We start from the raw sequence: 25,492 nt of genomic DNA, 5'->3' as shown, positions 1-25,492 counted from the left end.
CTTATAATGGCTCTCATGGTATGTTTTCATATATGGGGCAACAAGACTAACAATAGAGGGAATATTATGACATGTATGAGTCAAATATAAATTAATTGATGATACCAAGTGGTATCTCCTTTGGGTGATGTATACTTTGTAGCAAGTTTGACTCCAAAATGGAAGGGAGATGGAATTGGTTTACAATCTTCCATCAGAAAGTGAAGAAGAAAGTCATATGCATAATTAGACTGGGAAAGGGAAATTCCTTCATTTGTATGCAAAACTTAGAGTTCAAGGAAATAATGCAAATAACTTGAGTCTCCCATTTTAAATTTCTTATTGAGGTTAGATTTCACATGGTACAAAAGTTTGGGATATCTATCAAAGAGAATAAGGTCATCAACATAAATAATAAGTATTAGGATATGATTTCCTAATTTCTTGGTATATACATTAAGGCCAAGATGACATCTAAATATACTAATGTCAAGAAGAAATCTACTCATTTGGCGTAGTCTAACGAGATGAATTTTTGGTTTTTTTCGCCATAATCTAGTGACACAATTCTTGGTGAGATTGCAATGTTTTGTCATTTAAATTGCACATAATTGATTAAATTCATTTTGTTATATTGCAATTTTGTCTTTATTAATAAATTTGCAATCAATTTTTTTGAGAAAAAAAATAACATGCATGTTGTGTTAAAATAAATTTAAATAATAATGATTCATATTTGTAACCATTATTTTTCAAAACTTCATATTTAAATTTAATTATTAAACATATAAAAACTTAACACTTACCTTACACTCTTTTTTATATGTGTCAAAGATTTTGTCACATTTGTATAGCACCGATATTATGTGCCTTAGATGTCTAGACAAGTCGTAGGTGAATGCGGCTACTCAAGCATTAACATATTACACAATTGCCATCACCCATCTGAAGATGAAGAAAATCTTATTGGCTAATGATTGTCCAGTGGTCATCTTCGGTGCTTCACAAGTGAAAGTAGACTTTTTCACTACAGTTTTCCACAATTGAAAGTAGTAAATAACATATACGTTCATTATATGCTCCAATTTATGATCCCGTATGTTGGGTTAATTTGTAATTTATTATGCACATATGCAAGGAAATAAATAGTCAACCTCGATATTCTTACTCTATTAGCTCTTGAAGCATGATCGAGATTTAAGCTCCACCACCAGAATATAGAATATATTTGAAAACAAAAAAAAACGAAACTCTGTGGCAACGACATTAATGCCACAACTTTAACATTACACTAATTTTCTTAGTGCTTTGTTTTGGTTAAATGCCTTTTAAATACGACTAACCAAATGATATATACTAAGATGGAATGCATTGAAGTGGTACATTTTGCAAATAGCGACTAGAAAAACGGAGTTGAGTTGCTCAATAGGAAAGATATAATATGTTGTGGGTGGGGAGTGTTGGAAAATATTAAGGTATTTGTAAATTTATGTTGATTTTCTTTATTTGATAATTATTTGTGATATTTGTTGGCATTTTATTATTTCGTTTTTACTTTTTCATCAAAAAAATGATCAAAAATATGAACCTCACAAAAACACAAAGAACACAAGATATAGGTGTTGCGCTAGGGAAAAAATCCACAATTGGGGAAAACCCGAGCAATCCTCTTCTTATAAAATCATATCAAAATGAAATATCCAACCCAAGACCAAAGACTTCCCCCAAGTCAGTGCTCCTCCCAAGTCACAGTCAAAGTCAAGCTTCTTCATACTTCAATCAAATTGCAAAAATTAGATAACTATCCTTCATAGGAATTTTGGCCCTGTCACAAATTGTATATTGCTTCATATTTTTGGCCCTGCCACAAAATTGCAAACTGCTTCAAATTTCCGGAGGCTTGTCACAAAAACTTCAGAGAACTCGCATTTGTGAAGGGTGAGGTTCAAAAATTTTGTCTTCCTTCTTTTGTTTGACTTCAAAACTTTTTCGTAACTTCAATTATGTTATCTTTCTCTTGCTTAATCACAGAATTGATACTTCCTTTTTCAGATGATTTGCACTCTCTTGGAGGTCAAAGTTACCTCTTTATATAGTTGTCCAAGATGGTGATGCCACATAGGCCAACTTTACAGAGGGAGGGTCGATTTGGAGGTTTGACAACAAATTTTACAAGAATAAAAAATATTTTCCTTTCTTTATAAATGTCAAAATTGACATGATTTTTTTAAATCTTTTTGACTCTAATGAGCAAGAAGAACATGCTAGATCAAAATATAAAAATAAAATAATATTTTAATAATATTTTTTCTTTCATTATGAAGACCGACACTAGTTACATTTTCCAACATAGAGCAAGGAACAAAAATGTGTGCAAAAAAAATTAAAATTAAAAATAAAATTAAAATTAAAAAAATTAAACATTAAAAATAAAAAATAAAAAATTGTATCCACATCCATCCTCCTACACACCCTTTCTTCCTCTCTTTCTCTTACTCTTTCAAAATCCAACAAATCAAATCTCATGTGTCGTGTCATATTGAATATTTGCGATTTGGCAATGCTAAGACAAAGTGATTTATTGTCTCAAAAGTTGTAAGCATAATCTCTCTTTTTAAATCCAACAAATCAAATCTCATGTGTAGTGTCATATTGAATATTTGCAATTTGGCAATGCTAAGACAAAGTGATTTATTGTCTCAAAAGTTGTAAGCATAATCTATCAAGTTTGACTTTAGCTAATTTACTTTTATGAAAAAACATATATATAAATATAAAGTACAATTAAATGGAAATTTCAATAATTATGTTTGATTAAATTATAAAATAATATGAATAAAATTAAATAAATATTATAAACAAAATGTATACGATACAAAATAATATATATCACAAAGTAAAATTTGTATTCATTTTTTTAATGAAGAGCATGCAAAAGGCTTAATTTGGATTACATTTACATACTATGAATATATTATTTAAGTAAAAAATTAAGATTATGTTATTGAAAATACTTTAATTTTTATAATTATTTATAATAGATTATTATGTGTAATTGTGGAAAGAAAAGAAAACAAATTGATTATATTTAACAAGCAAATCACACTGATACCCTTCAAATTCCATCCTTACTGATACCCTTCTATTTTATTTGCATCCCACTACTACCCTTCTAGTTTATTTGCCAAATATAAAAAATAAATTATTAATAAACTACCCGGAACACAAAATTATAGAATCTTTTTAAACATTTCTAAAAAATAAATTATTAATAAACTACCCGGAACACAAAATTATAGAATCTTTTTAAACATTTCTGTCACATCTGCGGAAATATAAACTTAAAACATACAAAAGATTCTAAGATTTTTGTTGCAAGCGGCCACACAAAAAGGGGCAAGTTATAGCACTAAATTGCTATTCGGTGTGACGGCCAACCTCAGAAAAAGAAAAATTGATATTTACAAGGAAAAACACACTGTTTCACGAGTCTAAATCATGGAATGGTCAGTCAATCTTATAACTTTAAGTAAATGAAGTCAAATATAGATATTTAAAAAAATGTTAAATTTAATATATATATATATATATATATATATATATATATATATAACACTGGAATGGTTAGTCAATCTTATAACTTTAAGTAAATGAAGTCAAATAGAGATATCTAAAAAATCATATATATATATATATATAAAATAAAATTAGTTTATTTTTTTCATCGTTATAGATATTTTATATTTTATGATTATCAATATTATATAAGTTATTTTATTTCCAGTGTTATGTTTAAAAATAGTTTTTGTTTTTTTTTTCTTGTTTTTTGTTTTTTTTTTTTTTAAATTTGAGTAGTTTGAATTGTTTAATTTTTTAGTTTTAGAGGGGTTTTGGATTTATCTAAAATGGTTTAATTATTAATTATAATTATAATTATATTTTTTTTAATTGAGTTCACATGTAAATATTTAAAGACATTTACACCACTACAACATCTTCTTATAGCTTTTTGTTTTTATATTTAATTTTAAAAATGCTATAAAATAAAATATCTATAAAATATTTTGATTTTGAAATGAATTATGGTTTTCGACCCAGTGGTATTGATAAGCTATGGTATTGGCCAATGGTATCATAACAAAGCATATTTACAAGTCAATAATATCCATGGTAAAATGGGGGTGAATATCCATAGCTAAGAATCTTGTTATATTGTAGGTTTATTGTAAGTGTCAAGTTTTAAATTAAAAAATATTAAAATAAAAAATAAAAATAAAATATTTATAATATTTGTTTTTTTTGAAATGAATTATTGTTTTTGGATATGTTGTATTGGTAAGCTATGATAATCAATATTCCACCAAGACTCTGGGACAGGGCGATGCAGGTGCGAGGAGATGCACAAGGGGGACATGTGGGAGTACCCTCAAATTTTAGAGAAATTTAAGGGGGACGAGGGACATCAGGGTATATATTTTTTTTCCTTTTTAATATATATATATATATATATATATATATATATATATATATATATATAATGAAAGCAATAATACATACATATTTGAATTAAATAATGAAATACATTGATCCATACCCATCATCCTTACTAATACATACATTATTCATCCATAGACCACGAGATTCAATGATGAAATACTTTGATCCATATTCATCATTCATCATTCTAGAACTAATTAGTACTAAGATAAATAGACTATAATAGATACTGAAATCTAAAGCCTAGAATAGTAAATTGATATAGTTAAAACTCAAAAATAGTGGGGTGATGAGTCTAAAAGTCACTCTAAAGTACATAGAGGGATTGGTGCTCTTGATTAAATACTAATTCCATACCCTTGTACATGACAAAATGCAATGGAAACATTGCAATCGATCGAATCCTAAATTCTTGAAAAACTGTTAAGTCTATTGGATTTTGAGTGAGATCTAAAATTCTACATTTTCCATATGAAATCCAATGAGGTCGGAACCACTCTCAAACATCTTGAGTCATTTCATGGTAATGTTAAAAATTTAAGTAAAAGGATGAAAATGAAAGATAAAAGAGAATGTCACTTTTACCTTAAGAATTTAACATTACCATGAATTTCCTAGCATTAGTAGGGAAATATGGTCAAATACTAGGATTTCCCTATCATAAATCATTGTTTACAAGCAAATTTAAGGGGGGACGCATAGCCCATTTTGAGGGGGGACGCACAGGCATCCCCCTTTTGGGGAGTCGCATCCCCCACATTGGGGAAACGTCCCTCCTGCGTCTCCCCAGAAGGGGAACATGGGGAAACGTTTCCCCAGATGTCCCCCCGTTCCGAGTGTGTGCGGTGCGAGGGGTGTGCGCACCCAACCTTGGGGACGCGTCCCCATGGAACACTGATGATAATGACCCGTGGTATTGTAAGAAAAAATATTTAGAAGATAATAATATCCATGGTAAAATGAAGTGAATATTCATGGTAAACAATCTTGTTATATTGTAAATATTATATTTTTATATTTTTATTAATTAAATTTAAATATGATTACAAAATCATTATTTTATTTATATGATAAAATGGACGTTAATTTATAACCATTATATATATTATATTTTTTAATGTGATATTATATTATGATTTTATTTTATGTAAGAAATTATTTATAATTTTCTTAATAAAAACAAAATTAAAATATTAAAAAAACAATTACATCTAACTTCTAATATCTCACATCTAACGCCTGCACATATACCCTATCTTGAGTTGTAGAGTGGTCTTTGCCCGCAAAAATATATTTTAAATAACAAAAAATTATCAATGTAATTTAATTTTGGATTTGTTATATGTTCAAAAAGATCATATTTTTAAATATGCAAAATTTCCTTCACATTTTTTTTTAAGTAATAAATTAAAATAAATTTATGTTGCTTATTTATATATGTGCAACATGTCAACATCATATTACACCTTAAAATAATGGCATATCTCACTTATATCAAATGATATAAACTTCTTGATGGGGGCCCAGCCCACGTGGTCCCACACTAGCCCAATCCTATGTGGACCTGCACTGATATTTTGATTTTGGATATGGTGTGATTGCAATTTATTTGGTAGGTGATTATTAATCAACCCACGGTACTGACTTGGTCTCTTCCCGCGACACCTGTTCTTCTCGAAATTACCAAACCCTAATTTCACTTTTCCCTTTTCCCTGCCGGTTCGCGCCTTTTCGGTCATTTTCACTCCGTCACTTTGTTCTCTGTGTTTTGCTCAGGTATTCGGCTCCGCCTCTGGTTCTTGTCCGACGTTCGGCACTGTGTCTTCAGGTAAGAGATTGTTCCTTGCTATATTTCATTATCCTCTGCTCGAGCTGGTGCTAACTCTCGCAGCCCCTCTGTGGTCAGGGTTTCACTTTGTTTCTGCGGCTTATGGGTTCGGTTCACTTCAGGTATGGCTATGCTCCTCAGCCATACAAGGGTTTCGCTTTCTGTCAACTCCTTTACAGCTTCATGACGTTGTTTCTGTTGCGAGGGTTTTGATTTGGTTATGAACCCTAACGTTGCTCTTCTGTGGTGGTTGCAGGTGACCAGTCCCGTGGCTTTGCAAGGACTTCGACTGCTTGTCTTCCGGGTAGCTCTGTTCTTACCTTAGTTTCTTCCGTGGTTCTTCGTCTTTGTTGTATTTACTTGCATCTGTGGTCTGTATGCGAGATAGTGGTAGAGTCTGGTCTTTATGTTATTCCAACCCGTAGCCGTAGCTTGGAGGGTTTCTGTGAATGCTTTTGTTTAATGGCTTGCTCCAACGAATCCTCGTTGCACAATCGACCCGTAACTGTAGCTAGGAGGGTTTCTGTAAGTTCCTTTATTTGGTGGCCGGGACCAACGAATCCTCGTTGCACAGTCCTTTCATGTTATGGGAGTTTTATAAACCTGCAATGTAATTACACAGTGGTATGTAATATATATTTAAGTTCGGTGTTGTTGCTTACCAATTTCGACTGTGGACTGTATCTTGCGTTATTGTTTGCCTCTCCTCGCTTTATGCTCGCTCTCGGTCTCGGCTGGTCATGAGACTTTTGGAGTCGTGATACTCCGTTACTGTGTCTACCTGCAATGAGTTGAGTGTACAGCAAATAGATATGTGTATTCCTTTTGGGGTCGTGAAACTCGATTACTATATTTGCCTGCAATGAGTTGAATGTACAGAAAATATATATATATATATATGTGTATTCTTTTGAGGTCGTGAAACTCTGTTACTGTATTTGTCTGCAATGAATTGAATGAACAGAAATATGTATGCATGCGTATTCTATCATAGAGGACATAAATCTTGCAATCTTGTATTTAATTGTGCACTGAACATTTGATGAAGGAAATAAAATGTATTTTTCTTATTCTCTTTTCAATGCTTCGCTCCGGAACCCCTCTGGGTTATTTCATCTGTCTTTTTATACAATAGTTTCAGCAGTTAGATAACTGCTTGGTAGTTACTACATTACAGTTGCTCGGCAGTTACTATCAACTTACGTGACTTGACTATTTGTTTGTTTACCTGTTTCCTCTGTTACATAAGGGTTTGTTGCTTACATTGATTATTGATATTAATCTAATTCTTAACAACTCTAACTTAAGACCTGTTACTACAGTCTCTTAACAACTCTAATTAAGACCTATTACTATAGTTAAAACAAAATAAATAGAAATTTAAGCTAACAAAATCAAATGCTGTAGTTGACCTTGGAAGAAACAAAATAAAACATAAGAACTCTGACAGACTTGCTGTCCATTTGTCGAACTGTTCATCTTTCCCAATCTTCTTCAGAAACTTTGTCTGCCCCTTCTCGGTCTTCGCCCTGTCGACCAGATGCTCCTGCATCAGGCTGCCAGGGTAAAAGAGAGATCTCATGGCTCCGTTCCATGAATTCCTCCACCGAGTAGCCCGCCTTCCGAATCTGTATCTCGTCAAGCCAGGAGCTGTCCTCCATTGGACGGTCCTTCCACTTTACGAGATAACGCAGATACTCCTTTCTGCGTGTCTTCTTGGCCACCTCTGTGCTGATGATTCCTTCTATTTCATGGGTCTTGACCGACGGTAACTGTTTCTTCCAAAGACTGTCCTCGAACTGGGTGTCCCGTTGTGGCTGTACCATTCTTTTATCTTCTGCCTGGGCATGATATGGGAACAGGTCTGCCACGTTGAATATGGGTGATATACCTATATCAGGTGGCAGCTGAATTTCATATGCATTTGCTGAAAATTTGCGCAGAATTTTGCATGGGCCGATTTTTTTGAACTTCAGTTTGTTATACGTACCCTTAGGAAACCGTTCCCGGCGCAAATGTGCAAGGACTTCGTCTCCAATTTCAAAATGTACCTCATGCTGTCTTATGTCTGCATGCTGCTTATATTTTTGCGTGCTATCCTGTAATCTCAATTTGACTTTCTCATGCAGTTCGCTCATCGCTTCAGCAAAATCTTCCCCGTCTGCACTTCTCCTTTCTAGCTGTCCCAAATCCCGTAACTCATGTACTCCTCGCGGATGCATACCATACAAGATTTGGAATGGGCTAAGACCGGTGCTCCGATTAGGCGAATCGTTATAAGCGAATTCTGCTTGGGCAAGAGCTCGATCCCACAATCGCGAGTTTTCTCCTGTTAAGCTTCGTAACAAGTTGCCCAAACTCCTGTTTACTACCTCTGTCTGCCCATCGGTCTGCGGGTGATATGCAGAACTGAAATTTAACTGTGTGCCCAGCTTTTTCCACAGGGTGCGCCAAAAATGCCCTATAAACTTCACATCCCTATCTGAAACTATAGTTTTTTGTAAGCCATGTAATCGAACTACTTCTGTGAAGAAGAGATGTGCCACGTTTGTGGCGTCGCTAGTCTTCCGGCACGGAATGAAATGAGCCATCTTTGAAAACCTATCTACCACCACCATCACTGAATCATATCCTCGCTGCGTTCTAGGCAGTCCTAGGACAAAGTCAATGCTGACTGAATCCCACGGTCTGCTTGGAACTGGTAAGGGTGTGTATAATCCAGTATTCTGGCTGTGTCCTTTCGCCAGTTGGCAGATTTTACACCTGGTTACATATCTCTGTACGTCCCGACTCATTTTCAGCCAGTAATAAAAATGTCTTAGCTGTTCCAACGTTTTATCAATGCCAAAATGTCCTGCTAAACCGCCACTATGTTTCTCTTTTACTAAATTTTCTCTCATCAAACAATCCGGAATACATAGCTGTCCACCTCGGAATAATAATCCTTCCTGTAAATTAAAATCTAGCCATGGGCTTGTATTCCTTAAGACAGGATTTTGGCATGCCTCAAAGGCTTCTTTGAAATCCGTGTCCATCTGGTACAAATCCTTCAAATACTCAAATCCCATCACCTGTATGCCACTTTCCTGTAAGAGCAAGGCTCTTTTGCTCAAAGCATCCGCCACTTTGTTGGCTTGCCCACTTATGTGTTTCAACACAAAAGTGAAACTTTGCAGGTACTCCACCCACTTGGCATGTTTATGGTTCAGTTTGTGCTGCTGTGTTATGTACTGTAACGCAGAATTATCAGAGAAAAAAACGAACTCATTTCCTAGTAAATAGTGCCTCCAATGCTTCAAGGCTTGAACCACTGCATAGAATTCTTTGTCGTATGACGAATACTTCTGCCGACTTTCATTTAGCTTTTCACTAAAGAATGCCACCGGTCTGTCCTCTTGACTGAGTACAACGCCAATAGCTGTCCCGCTGGCATCACACCGAACCTGAAAAGGTTTGCTAAAATCGGGCAGCCTCAAGATTGGCCTCTCCGTTATTTTCTGCTTCAGAAGTTGGAAACTGTCTTCTGCTGCCTTAGTCCAACAAAAAGGTTGGCTGGCCTTTTTTATGGTTTTTAGCATGGGCGCGCAGATTTCACTAAAATTCTTAATGAACTTTCTATAAAAACTTGCTAAACCGTGAAAGCTACGTACCTCGAATAAACTCTTAGGTGACGGCCAACTCATGATCGCTTCAATCTTCTCCGGGTCCATCTTTAACTCATTCTCTTCCACTACAAATCCCAGATAAATTAACTCCTTCTGCAAGAAAGTGCATTTTTTTAAATTTATCAGCAATTTATTATGCTGCAGCTTCTCGAATACCCTTCAAATATGCTGAAGGTGTTCTCTTTTCGTCCTGCTAAAAATTAAAATATCGTCCAGATAGACTATCACGAACTTTCCAATAAACTCCTTTAACATTTTGTTCATTAATCTCATAAAAGTACTCGGTGCATTACTCAACCCAAATGGCATAACCAGCCATTCGTACAGTCCTTCGTTGGTCTTGAAGGCTGTCTTCCATTCGTCCCCTTCCCTGATTCTGATCTGATGATACCCACTTTTCAGATCTATTTTTGTAAAATATGCTGCCCCACTAAGACAGTCCATCATGTCATCCATCCTAGGCAAGGGAAACCTGTATCGAATGGTGATCTTGTTTATAGCCCGCGAATCTGTGCACATTCGCCATTCTCCTCCCTTCTTGGGCGCAAGGACTGTAGGTACTGCACAGGGGCTTAAACTCTCTCTGATCAGTCCCTTATCTAACAACTCCTACACTTGTTTGCGTACTTCTTCATTGTCTTTTGGACTCATTCTGTACGCTGCCTTGTTCGGTAAACTCGACCCTGGTATAAAATCAATGTGGTGGCTGATGCTCCTTTTAGGAGGCAACTTATCAGGTAGCTCATCAGCCGCAATATCTTGAAATTCTTCTAACAGCTCTTGTATTTCTTTGGGCAATTCTAATTTCTCTAAGTTCAGTAATACTGGCTCCATCCTCCTCACAACTGCAAAGTTAATTTCATTTTCCTCAAGCTGCTTTATGAACTGTTTTCCTCCCATTAATAGCGCCTTTGTCCCACTTGATTCTGCTGAATCTTCCTCTTTGATGGGTACAAGTGTGTGTTTGACCCCATCCTTCACAAACTTATAACAATTAGTTTTCCCATCGTGTGTCACCTTCCTGTCATACTGCCATGGTCTTCCGAGCAGTATGTGGCACACGTCCATGGGCATAATATCGCAGACCACTGTATCGTGGTACTTGCTAATGCGAAACTCTACCTCGCATTGTTCATCAACCAACAGCTGGTGGCCTTTCTGCAGCCACGACACCTTGTAAGGTGTGGGGTGTTTCAGTCGCTTCAACCCCAGTTTTTCCACCATCTCAGTGGCAACCAAGTTATCTGTACTCCCGCTGTCTATTATTACCTTGCAGCATTTTCCATGCGATTTACAGACTGTCCGGAACAGTGCCTTCCGCTGTGTTGGTTCAGCCACTTCCTTGGTTGGCTTTAACAGCACTTTGTTCAAAATCAAAGCTTCCCCTGTCTCCGCCATGTCTTCCACCTCCCGGGGTTGTGCTTCAGCTTCTTCAGGCTGTGCCATCAGCGTTCCCCTCTGACCGGCCTGTTCAACTTCTGGACATTCAAAGGCTCTGTGTCCCCATTTGTGGCACCTGTAGCACTGGACATTAGTCCCTCTTCCGCGGCCATTCCCTCGTCCTCTTTGGTATGACCGACCTCCTCTGGTGCTATCTCCTTTTTCTGCTATCCCTGAAGTTTTTGAACTGCTGCCTTCTTCGCTGTTCGCAGCACTCTTTCCTCTACCGTAGGACTGTCCTCGTCCTCTGCTACTTCCTCTCCCTCTTCTGCTGTTCTGTTTTCTGTTAATCTTTTCCTCAGCCTTTACAACGCTCTGAAAGGCTTCTTCAATATTTCGGGGAGAAAGAATGCTAATTTCATCCAAAATTTCCATCCTCAAGCCATTGACATATCTCGCTGTTTTTTCTGGAGTTTCATCTGTATAACCAGCATGTAGATTTACCCGGTAGAACTCTTCCGTATACTCTTTGACAGTCATACCTCTCTGTCTCAGATTCTGTACTCGCCGACATAGTTCAACCTGGTAATCTTTCGGCAAAAATCTGCCCTTCAATTTTGCTACCATCCTTGACCAATTCCGTATAGGTAATTTGTTCAGTCTTTTTCTGTCTGCTTGGACATTATACCACCACAAGAGGGCATGTCCCTTCAACTTAGTAGCAGCGAACGTGACTCTCTTATCCTCCTTAACTTCCTCATTTTCGAAATACTTATCTAGTTCGCTTATCCAATCCAATAGGATATCAGCAGACAGACTGCCATCGTAATTCGAAATCTCTGTTTTGGGTTTGCTGCTGGCCAATAAAATTGAACGCAGCAGTCTCAATTCTGGAGCTTCTTCATCAGACCCGTCTGTAGCAGCTACCGCTTCTTCCTCACTATCATCTCCCAGTTCCGGGTCTCTTCGTCTACCCGCTTCCACTGCTTCCAAGCGAGCTGTCAGAACTCTAATCTGTTCCCTCAATCCTTCATCTGCTCCTCTACGTGCACCTCTTCCACGTCCTCGTCTTGGCGCTTGCCCTTCTGCCATCTTCCTCTATATATAAAAAAAACTGCTCTGATACCAATTGATGGGGGCCCAGCCCACGTGGTCCCACACTAGCCCAATCCTATGTGGACCTGCACTGATATTTTGATTTTGGATATGGTGTGATTGCAATTTATTTGGTAGGTGATTATTAATCAACCCACGGTACTGACTTGGTCTCTTCCCGCGACACCTGTTCTTCTCGAAATTACCAAACCCTAATTTCACTTTTCCCTTTTCACTGCCGGTTCGCGCCTATTCGGTCATTTTCACTCCGTCACTTTGCTCTCTGTGTTTTGCTCAGGTATTCGGCTCCGCCTCTGGTTCTTGTCCGACGTTCGACACTGTGTCTTCAGGTAAGAGATTGTTCCTTGCTATATTTCATTATCCTCTGCTCGAGCTGGTGCTAACTCTCGCAGCCCCTCTGTGGTGAGGGTTTCACTTTGTTTCTGCGGCTTATGGGTTCGGTTCACTTCAGGTATGGCTATGCTCCTCAGCCATACAAGGGTTTCGCTTTCTGTCAACTCCTTTACAGCTTCACGACGTTGTTTCTGTTGCGAGGGTTTTGATTTGGTTATGAACCCTAACGTTGCTCTTCTGTGGTGGTTGCAGGTGACCAGTCCTGTGGCTTTGCAGGGACTTCGACTGCTTGTCTTCCGGGTAGCTCTGTTCTTACCTTAGTTTCTTCCGTGGTTCTTCGTCTTTGCTGTATTTACTTGCATCTGTGGTCTGTATGCCAGATAGTGGTAGAGTCTGGTCTTTATGTTATTCCAACCCGTAGCCGTAGCTTGGAGGGTTTCTGTGAATGCTTTTGTTTAATGGCTTGCTCCAACGAATCCTCGTTGCACAATTGACCCGTAACTGTAGCTAGGAGGGTTTCTGTAAGTTCCTTTATTTGGTGGCCGGGACCAACGAATCCTCGTTGCACAGTCCTTTCATGTTATGGGAGTTTTATAAACCTGCAATGTAATTACACAGTGGTATGTAATATATATTTAAGTTCGGTGTTGTTGCTTACCAATTTCGACTGTGGACTGTATCTTGCGTTATTGTTTGCCTCTCCTCGCTTTATGCTCGCTCTCGGTCTCGGCTGGTCATGAGACTTTTGGAGTCATGATACTCCGTTACTGTGTCTACCTGCAATGAGTTGAGTGTACAACAAATAGATATGTGTATTCCTTTTGGGGTCGTGAAACTCGATTACTATATTTGCCTGCAATGAGTTGAATGTACAGAAAATATATATATATATATATATGTGTATTCTTTTGAGGTCGTGAAACTCTGTTACTGTATTTGTCTGCAATGAATTGAATGAACAGAAATATGTATGCATGCGTATTCTATCATAGAGGACATAAATCTTGCAATCTTGTATTTAATTGTGCACTGAACATTTGATGAAGGAAATAAAATGTATTTTTCTTATTCTCTTTTCAATGCTTCGCTCCGGAACCCCTCTGGGTTATTTCATCTGTCTTTTTATACAATAGTTTCAGCAGTTAGATAACTGCTTGGTAGTTACTACATTACAGTTGCTCGGCAGTTACTATCAACTTACGTGACTTGACTATTTGTTTGTTTACCTGTTTCCTCTGTTACATAAGGGTTTGCTGCTTACATTGATTATTGATATTAATCTAATTCTTAACAACTCTAACTTAAGACCTGTTACTACAGTCTCTTAACAACTCTAATTAAGACCTATTACTATAGTTAAAACAAAATAAATAGAAATTTAAGCTAACAGAATCAAATGCTGTAGTTGACCTTGGAAGAAACAAAATAAAACATAAGAACTCTGACAGACTTGCTGTCCATTTGTCGAACTGTTCATCTTTCCCAATCTTCTTCAGAAACTTTGTCTGCCCCTTCTCGGTCTTCGCCCTGTCGACCAGATGCTCCTGCATCACTTCTCCTATTAGGTTAGTTGGTATTCAAATATTTTAAGAAACAATGGACATCCATTTTAACCATAAATCTATTAAACGTAAAGAGGGATCAAATTTCTTTAAATGCAAATCTTTTTTAGAGTGCAAAACTTGAAAATGTTTTGTACATCTCCATTTTGAGAAATATATGAGTAAAATGTTCTCGATATACAATTTACTTTTTGTGAGATTCTGATTTTTAAATTTAATTTTTGAATGCGTAAATGGATTAAGAATATCTTTTTAGACACTCTTAGCAATTCCAAAAAATATTTGTTAGATTTCTAACAAAATGGTCTAAGAAAATACTTCAAATATACATAGTTGATGTCAATTGGGTTTACTTCTAATGGTTGGCATGAATGATTATTATCCTTCTAACCCAAGTTAATTTTTGACAAATAAGACATGTAGGTAGGGATATTTTTAGCCTCAAAGTATAGTTAGAAACTAGTTTTTCTTAGAGCTTGGTGATGACTTTTAATAACCAAGCTAAATCATATTGGCTCTTTCAAGAGCATTCTCTCACCCACATGAGAATTATTGAAAGGATTCTCATAATAAGGGACTCTTAAGTCATTATTGGTAATCTTCAAAACGGATCCAATCCTAAGGACTATTTTCTCAATTCAATCTTTAGCCATATTGAGCTTATTCTCTCTCAATTCTCTAGTTAAATTTAATGCTTTCATGTCATAAGGAATAAGAATAACATGTATCAATTCATATTATGTGACAAATGCCTTAACACTTATTTGTCAATCCAAGGTTGGAAATCTTACGAGGTGAAGACATTATGTGTGCAAACTAGCTACATACATGTTCGTATGCAAAGCAAAACACAATCTAAATACAGGTAATTCTTAGAACTAATTTAGGCTTGAGATTGATTTCATAATTTTAAGTCTAATTGTTGACCTTGTTGAGGCAAAATTGCAAATTCAGATAAACACATTACACAATCACACTAAATGTTCTTTATAAAAATGTATTTTGTTTAGTCAAAATAGCCTATAAAACGTAACGAAAAATATTTAAAGAAAAATCACGAAAAATATTTAAGGAAAAATCAATGTTATGAGGTTGAGAAGAAAATTCACTCCAACCAATGGCAAATACTTTTAATTTAAAAAACAATTTCCTTAAATCCATCACTCTAATAATAACTTGAGGCATACTAGCTCTAAATGGTTCTAACAGTTAACTTTAGAACACATGGATAATTATTAAAAAACAATTCCAATTAAACCTTGTTCTTCAACCAACATTTTTTCACCCAAATTGCATGATTACAACAAAAAAGGAGCATCCATTACAGGAAATTACAAGAAAACTATGTGGCTATAGGAAAAACAAAGTATCGAAAATATTGCATATATATATATCAACGATTAACGAGGTAAACTCAAAACACAATTAAAATGATAAAACACATAAGAACCAATGCAACACATACCATGGGGGCCTCGTAGAATATGATGTCAGAAAGATATTGAGAAACTAAGAGAAATAGTTACACCATATCATAGAAAAAATCCTCTTATATTAAGGCAACTCACAAACTTAATACAAAATAACAGCCTTGTTTAAGAGTAATGAGTGAAAATTGTTGACTAACTTTGTTTCTCCATAATTCAACCTTTTTATACAAAAACTATTAAATTAGAACTGATTTTCCCAAAAATGGGGGTTCAGTTCATCGTTTTAATCAAAATAGAATATCTAAGAAGGAAATATAAGGATCTAATGTGGTTCTCCTTGATATCTTTTGGCTTCAAACACTTATTTCAGGCCCTGCTACTTCAAATTCCAACTAATGGAGATACTTTGCATCGATTTCCTTAGCTACTAACTACAGGAATTTCTGAGTAGACACCCCGTGTTGACCCAATGTTGACTTCGAGGTTATGACCAGCTATAAGGATGATAAATAAGTATGTATCCATCTAATGAATATTCTAGATGTACTCCAAGTCCCAAAGTCAGATTAGTTGACGTGAAACCCTGTAGACCTTGGAGGAATTACACGAATTCTCCTCTTGTTGTCATCCTATTATTGCAGGAAACTCTTGTAACTATTGATTTGCAAATTAGTGCCTCAATAAACGCTTTTAACTTATATTTATAAATTAAAAAGAAAATATTTTCCTATAAAAGATAATTACCTTTAATACAACCTTTTCATGCCATTATCCTCATGAAATTGGTAAAAAGGAATAATTTTTGGTTCGAACTTGAGGATAAAAAGGTTGAAATAAGGTGTTTAAAAGTACCAAAATTTTCACCCAACAACAAGGCCAGTGAAATGGAAAACTAAGTAGTTAGGTTATCGGGAGGATTATTATTAATTAAAAATCAAGTTTTATACTCTCCCATCCCATGACTTCTCCCTAGCACTCAAGGTCAAATTTGAAGTCGTCTTGTCCAACCCTTGACCGTGAAAGAGCAATTTCCAGATATCCAACAAGAGCCATTTTGGGTAGTTAGTATGGGGTCAGGGGCCATGGATTTCCACCTCCTCCATGTGCCCCACATGTTTTATAATTATTCTTTGGTGCCCCAAAGGAAGAAAATATATGAACATATGGAGGTTTTGATTATGGTTCTTCATGAGGAGCATGGCAATATTGTCACATTCAATTTGCTAGTAAAAGAGATTGGTTATCCTTGGTGAGTAATGGGTCTACAGTCCTTCATCATCCTTTGGCACACATTGGTCATGCCTTAGTTGAGTGTCTTAATGTTTTGGCTCCAAGATATGAGATCTAAACATCAAGTCAAGCATTTGGCAAGAGAATGCTTTGCATTTCAATATATTTTTAATTTGCAGAGCTCCATTTGTGATATATTTGATCAATTCATTATCAAACTTCCACACTGAGGTATGATGATTACGATTAGTAGCTTTCATAGGTCCTTAAAGCTCTAGTTTTGTTATTTATGGGTATTGAATTGTAATGGTAGTGATTAACTCTAAGAAGAGGTTCCACGATGGCATTGTGGTGTTTTTCATAGCTTTTTGGCATCCTCTTTTCCCCAGGGATTTCTTAATTTGGGTCTCCTTGACTATATTTCTGAAACCATAAATATCCAAGAGTTTGGGCCACAAGCTAGGGTAGAGTTGAATCCTCCCTTTTGTGTTTCATTAGGATTTCCTTTTGCCTCTACCTCCCAAGGTCATCTTTTCTAAACTGGTGTAAATTAGGAAATCTATGGATTTTTCAGTGGCTCTCCTCATTTTTTAGGTGGTGACTTGGAACTTTGGCGTTTTCTATCTTTTCTTTTCTAGTTTCTCTCCTCCCTTCTATTGTAGTTAGAATTACCTAACCATAAGGAGCTAAATTGATTCATGATCCTTACCCAAGGATCAGTAGACATACATGTGAAATATGTATGTAGTAAGTGTACAACTAGATCACAAACCAATCTCTATATCATACAAACCCTAACATAACATAGAGAAAGAAGGTGAGAGGGTGGACCTATCAAATGAAAATCCAACAGTTAGTTGATGTAGCTAGCTTGGGGGATGCTCCACCTCTTGATCTCCAAGCTCATGCACATAAGAAACCAACATACAAACACCCAAAACGTTCATGCAAGATTAGATTAATATAATAACAATTGATGAATCAACATTAGAATAACATGAACAACATGTATACATGATCAACACTAACAACATAAGAGAAATGGAATCATTATTGCATTATATCAAAATGAAGTACATAGAAAGTATACCTCAAACATGAGATGAATCTCCTCTTCTCCTCTCAACCTAGTTTTCTCCTCTTGAAAAGGATAACTTCTCGCAAGATCAAAGCTTCCACTCTATATTATGAACACTAGATCTAGCCCCTTTCCTCATAATAGGGTGAGATTATATAGGATCATTTTATCTTCCAGGAGAATGTATCTAGACACCCAAGGGCTTGAGAAGTTGGGAAATTTCTATAATAATGGACCCCTTGCCAACTCATACACAAGTGGGTCGAGTTGATCTCCTTGGGAATGCCAATTTGTTTCCCAATTATAAGTTATTTCTCAATTATGAAATAATTATATGAAATTTTGACAAAACAATTATGAAAAAATATTCAATTATGTAATTTCACCCTCTTAACATGGAATAACTCCTACATAAGTAAAAGCAAAGGTGAAAAGGGAATAACTAGCAATTGAGGTAAGTTGAACTTGGGGTTCTCTCATTATGTTGGAGTAGCAAAGAGGGTTATAACATATATGCCATAATGCATGAAGCCAAAAGTGAAATTGATGGTTGAAATGCATTATGACAAAACTAAGAGCTAAAAATGGGAGGAAGGAGCCATAACTGCAAATTTGAACCAGAGGAACTAAAATGTTGAAGTTTCAACCCTGTTGATAACATCGTCGAGTCAAGCATCCACATACTTGGTCATAAAAAGAAACTAAACATGGCCACCAACTCTAATCCGTGACATGAAATGTTAGGACATGACCACGAACAATAGATAGTGGATCCATGTGACAAATAAAAAATATCATAACCACAAAAAATACAGTGTGGCTCTATGTCACAATATAAATCGGTATGATTATGGACACATAAAAGAGAGGTGCCCCATAGTAGTCCTCAAACTACATAAATGATACATAACTCCAACACACATGGGAAGGGTGTCATATAAGAATGAAATGCCCCTAACTCGGGGTCTTCTACACAACCCTGATGGTATGAATCTACAACATGCGAATGGATGTGTTGAAGTCATGCATAGTAGAAACCGCTTGATTATCCGTAAATGAGGTGTACCACTAACAGATGTGAGGGGGTCCATTAATGATGAAAATGGACCCTAAGGTACCTAGCATAGTTCCCTAACTATGAATAAATGAGTTGATGTCGAACACTTGTAGACTCGACCAATCAGGGTCAATGAGGTAAACCCACTATCGATCATAAGGAAACTTGCCACTATGGTATGCAAGCTCTAAGGTACTACTAGTTCCTAGATTAAGCTCCTAGATAATAAACTAAAGTTGACAAGAGAAGATGATTCTGTCAAATGAGGGCCTTGACGTATCCCCTATGAATTGACACAAAACAAACTAAGAGATGACGTGATTGGATGGAGTCATGAAATAATGAAGTACAACTGACACAGAGATGGTCGACACAAAAAAAGTCAACAAAAACTACAAATGGTCGACTCGAGCTGAAACTTCCCTTGAACACATAACATAACTACATAAGTGATTTGGCAACATTGACTAATGAGCACCACATGATATTGTGTGACAACACAGCAGGTATTGAAGCACGCCCCATAATGACTGAAAGAGTAACTAGTTGGAGGAGTAAACAGAGGCTTGGAGAAATCTAACATATAATAATATAAATAATATGATCATAATAATGATTAATTAAATAATAATTAGTTATTGAAGAACATGTCGCAAAGAACATGACTATTCATGATGGGTCACCTTGTCTAGTATATGAGCATGACCCTCATTTGTAACTAAACATATCATCTCATATTTCTTGTAATTTTGCATTGGTTGCAATATGTTCAACTGATTAACCAATCCATGATTTAAACTCATGAAAAATGTTTTTTTCCTTGTAAAATTCAACTTTTTATGTAGTTGCCCATGACACCGAATAGCAATTTATTGCTATAACTTGCCAGAAATTTTTAAAAAGGTTTGTGTGCTTCCTTACTTAGAAAGTGAACTGCACTCCACCTTATTTGTGGAAAAGATGTTTTCATAATTGGTACCAATGACGTAGTAAACACAATCAATTCAAAAAAATTATTAAGGCTATATGTATACAAATTGATACATACATACTGGATGAGTTAATCAATTGAACCTATTGACCACAACTCACTAAGGCTTCGCTCTGTTGGCTGCCAATTGTGCCATGGTTGCAATTTTTTTCCACCGTGCAATAACTTTGAGCACTTCTTCTTGTGATAGTACAATGTTATTCATATAGCATTATGTTGTGATTTAAAATTAGGACTTCTGATGTTAGACAACAAATTTTAATTGCAACCATTTTCATAGTAAGATTTGGAGGCTTTTTTCAGAAGAAAAAAATGAAACCTTCATTCATTAAAGTGTGAATGTTTTACAATGGCGTGGTACTTTATCCCCTGCAACAATTTAGAATACAGATATCACGTGTACACCATATCTGGGTGTGCCCAGAGTAGTGAAAAGTACAAACTTTGTTCACATCCAAAAAACTCAAAAGAAGACCAAAGCACGATACACATCGCCAGTAAAAGAAATATGATCTAAGAAACCAGACAGTGGTAAAAACTGGTCCCATTAAGGGGAATAGTTTGTAGAAATTAGACTTTCATGGGACAAAGAAAAAACATACCAGAAATCATTCAGGAAAAAATCCCAAAATTAGATCATAAAATAATCCAGTGATTGCCCCCAACCATCAACCTCCAGCTCAAAAACCATGAAGTCAGGGGGAATAGGAAGACCTCGTTTAGAAAGTGCAATGACGATAGAGTTTTGTTCTCGGTAAACATGTTCAAACGAGACAACGAAGAAGGATGCTAGGAGATCACAAGTTCACTGCATCCAATTGCACAGTGAGGAGACCTCCAATGAGTATTTCCCTTGAATCCAATTGATCACTGTAAGTGAGTCACCCACGATCAGAAGGTTGTCCATGTCTAGCCATGAGGAAACTTGCAGTGCACCCCATAGTGCAATTAGTTCCACTTTGCAGTTGTCGCCATCACCACCATGCCAATGAAAATGGTAACGAGTTGTGGGATCAAGAGAAAGGTAAACCCCACAACCGTAAATGCCACCAAAGGTGGCCCCATCGAAAGATGGGGAAGATGTTGTCTAGGTCAACCAGTGAGATAGTCCTTCCAGGATCCAAGTGGAAATAGGGACCGACTTCTTGGAAGTATTCAACAATGTTCAAGGCCACAAGTTGGACAAGAGGTTGTTTGTCTTCGAAAATAAGCATGTTTCGAGCGCACCAGATGCCCCATAACACATATAGTGGGACAGTTCGGTATGCCTTAGCATGAAGAGACCAAGTAGAGAAACAATCCATAATCGAGTCAGAGTCACAGGGCAAAGGGACACCAAGGAGTATGGAGACCTCCGTCCAAACAGCCGCAACAAAAGAACATTTTATAAATAGATGTGTGCAGTCCTCTGAATCCAACCCACACATGGGGCATCTGTCAGGACCCATGAAACCCTTCTTGATCAACCAGTCCCAAGTAAGAATATGGTTATGTAGAGCCAACCATGAGAAGCACTTTATCTTAAGTGGGGTGTTCCACTTCCACCATGTTGCAGTAGTAGCAGCAAATGGTAGAGGTTGAGAACAAGAAGTGATATGAGCATAAACTTCATTGACAACAATGCAGTCGGTCGCAACATGTCCACCCCACACCAGTTGGTCAAAGCGCAGAGTGGGACAAATTCCATCCATGTGGAGAGAGTGGCGGTATTCTTCCCATTCCTTGACCAGGTGATTTGGTAGGCCAATCTACCCAGCATGTGGCCAAGCAGGAGCAGCATTTGGGAGACAGGCCCTATCCCAAAGATTGGCCAGCGTAGAGATCTCCTTTGTGTTCAGAAAATGTATCAAGGGGGCTATAAGTATATGCAGCCATTCATACCTTTGATGACATCTAGGCCAATAAGTATTTTACTACCATCCCCTACCAACCACCACAAATTGTTGCATAGCCATGGAATTGTCCGACGAAGACTATGCCAAATAATAGATGCACCAGGTGTAAGGGGCACCCCAGCGACCACCCAATCCTCCATACTCGTTTGTGCAATGTATTTATTGAACATGATTTTCTGTCATAGAGCCCTAGCATAAAATATCCTCCGGAGGGACAAGGTAAGTAGGGGAAATTGTAAGGAGGGAATTTATTTTAAAGTTTAGAAACCTTGACAAATCTCACTAGTACATAATATGCAATTTGTAAAATGTTTGGCAATGCTTTTGTAAAAGTATTCAAATTTCTAATAATTTTAAATAGTCTCTATAAAAAAAAAGGTTGGCGATTTTTAAGGTTAAAAAAATGTTATACTATAAAATTTAGGCGAATAATTTTTATAAAAAATGGAAAGTAATGAATATTTTTTTGGAAAAAGCATGGAAAATTAGCTCACTTGCTAATATTAACCCCTAAAATTTTCCTTGGAGGCAAGTAGAGCAATATTGAAGCCTTGGGAATCAAGGAGTCCCCAACCACCAAAGTTGACAGGTTTTGATATTGTACTTAAAATGACAAGGTGTATCTTTTTTTTTTTCTCTGTGCCTAACCATAAGAAGTTGGCAATGATATTGTCAATTTGGCGGATGATGGATTGAGGAATATGAAAGAGATGCATCCAAAAAACCAGGATGCTCTGTAGTACAGCTTTGATTAGGGTGACCCGGCCTCCCAAGGTGAGCCAGCGGTGGTCCTAGAAAGTCAGTGTCTTTTTTAACTTTGTAATAAGCCACTCCCAGTGATGGGAAAGGTATTTGTTTGGTTTCAAAAAGCATCCCAGGTATTTGAAGCCATCTGTCATGGAGCAAATATTTATCCCAAATAATGTAGCAATAGCCAAAATTATATCCGAGCCTTGGTCATCAGTGATTAATTTAGTTTTGGAGGAATTGATGATTAATCAAGATGTCTTCTCGAATTTGTCAAATATCTTGTGAAATGTTTCCCATTAAGTGATCTCAATGGCCCAACCCATAGCACATCATCAACGAACATGAGGTGGGTCACCTCACAGTTTCTAGAGATTTGGAGGCTTACCATCAGATGTAAGAGTGGAACATTCATATTGAGGCTCTTTAATGGTGTAACCATGGGATCCGTGGTGGCATTCAAGAAGTATTTAAGGAAATCACATGCCTGTTATCGTTTCCCTTTTATTCAATGAAGATGGAATATGAATGCCACACCGCTACTCCGTGAGAGTCAGAGCAAATGTAAATAAGCCGCCATATCTCTTGCCACATGATTGTTAAAGCACAAACAAACAAAATTGGAAAGCCTGTGCCCGCGTTCGTTCAACTGACCCTGAACATGCTCTCTAATTACTCCCAACAAACATTGAGTACTCCTCTAGAGGAGCACGGAAAATTGGTTCAAAATACCAGAAATGAATAATTGAAAAAGTGGAATATTAAATAGATGTTTCCACTGGGATCCAATGTTTGGTATTGAGTATCATGATTGCCAAAACTTTGCGGAGACCTTAAATTGTATAACAAATGAGTGGACTACAGCGCAGAATATTTGAAGAGTTTACATCAACTTTTCTTTGTGGGGATGAGACAGAAGAATCTGAAAAATATACGAAACTCATGGCATCTAATTTTAACAGAAAACAGTGTTCTAGGGGTGCCCCGTCCAGAAAATACCATGACAGAGCATCAAGTACAATGCCAAGTCCGAGAAGGGTAGAGTCCCATTATTATGGCAGAGTTGTCTATTCTTCTTATGAATGCAAGACAAAAAGCTTTATGGAGATAAAACCCAGAATCTACAAAGTAATACTGTTGAGGAAGAATGTGCTAAAGATTTTTCCTTTTTAAGATGAATAATTTTAACACGTGAACTTAAATAAAATAGAAATGAATTTGAGGACAGGGAGTTATATCAATGGAGATTTGAGTATCGTTATTATTTAGTATTTCAATATAATAGTTGTGACACTCGAGATATAACAGTTGTGACAGTTAAGAGCTTCTCAACATTAAAAGATGAATTAATTGATATAACAGTTGTGACAGTTAAGAGCTTCTCAACATTAAAAGATGAATTAATTGATTGTGATCAACATGTGTTTGTAACGAAATATAGTAGTGACTTTAAATATTAAAGGACTAAAAACAAATATAAAGATAAGGATGTGACTCACTTTGTGTATATAAATTTATATGGTTTTATATAAACCAAGTCTTTAGTAGTACATTTTACTTTGTTTTGGTTGTTAAAGATAAAACAAGATTTATATGGTTGTATATTGTAAAGCAATATAATAACTTTGAATATTAAAAGACCAAAAACAAATATAGACATAAGGATACGCTTTACCTTGCCCATATAAATTTATGTGGTCTTATACAAACCAAGTATTTGCTAGGTAGTGCATTTTATTTTGTTTTAGTTGTTAATGATAAAATAAGATTTACATGGGTGTATATTCTAAGTTAAATATGAAGTTTTCAAATTAAGAGTATTGGTTGAAAAATAAGTTGGTAATTTACTAGCAATTTTTATATCTCACTATGGAGAAAAATTTACTTAAAATATGTTAATTATGCATCGTAAGGAAAATGGGAGTAGAATAAAATTAAATTTTCCTTCTAGTATTGAACAAAATGCATTACAAAGATATTCTTAAAATGACCAGGAATTCGCTCCCACTAATGAAACACTAGTTGAATCCTTCTACCAGTTCAAATCTTTGCCCTTTCGACGGATCTTCCAAAATTGGATCTAGGAGCAAGCCTCTCTCAATCCTATACTAAGGCTTTGAGGTCCCACACCCTAACAAGTTCTTTGGTTAATTTAGTGATAAATCCATTTGTCCATTTTTTTTTTAAATGTATTCAATGCCAAAAGTCATTCTACCTAATACAAATCGCCGACATAAAGCTCTTGCGCTAAAATAAAGAGTATTAATATGGCAATGCACTGGATTGTAGCCTTCCCCAAAATCAATGGATACAAAGATGTAGAAAAATTGAATGGCATTGATAAAAGGAAAATTTCTTGTGGCACCCTCGTATTTTATGGCACAAATTGGGAAATATATCTAAGTGGTTCTCTAATTTGATGTTTTTTGTCTGCATCCTTCATTTAACCGTCAAGTGGTTGTATCATCTTAGTTTTAAAAGAAACCCCCTTCTAGTTCAATTGCATAAGGTTGACTCTGCTCCTTCCTACATTCCGTTGGTTAAATCCCCTTCAAAAATACCAACTTCCCTATAATCCAATCTCAAATCCTCCATGCAGAAATCTTGTTTCTCTAACTCTCTAATTGAAGCTCTCATCTACCATACCTATAGTATTTTAGATGTATTATCATAATTTAATAATAGTCATAGGACAATTATTATG

The sequence above is a fragment of the Pinus tabuliformis genome, chromosome 9, assembly GCF_031772625.1.
Source record: "Pinus tabuliformis cultivar Carrire ecotype Pingquan chromosome 9, CPIR1, whole genome shotgun sequence".
Lineage (NCBI taxonomy): Eukaryota > Viridiplantae > Streptophyta > Pinopsida > Pinales > Pinaceae > Pinus > Pinus tabuliformis.
The sequence above is the reverse complement of the archived record's forward strand: the minus strand, read 5'-3'. Positions refer to the sequence as shown.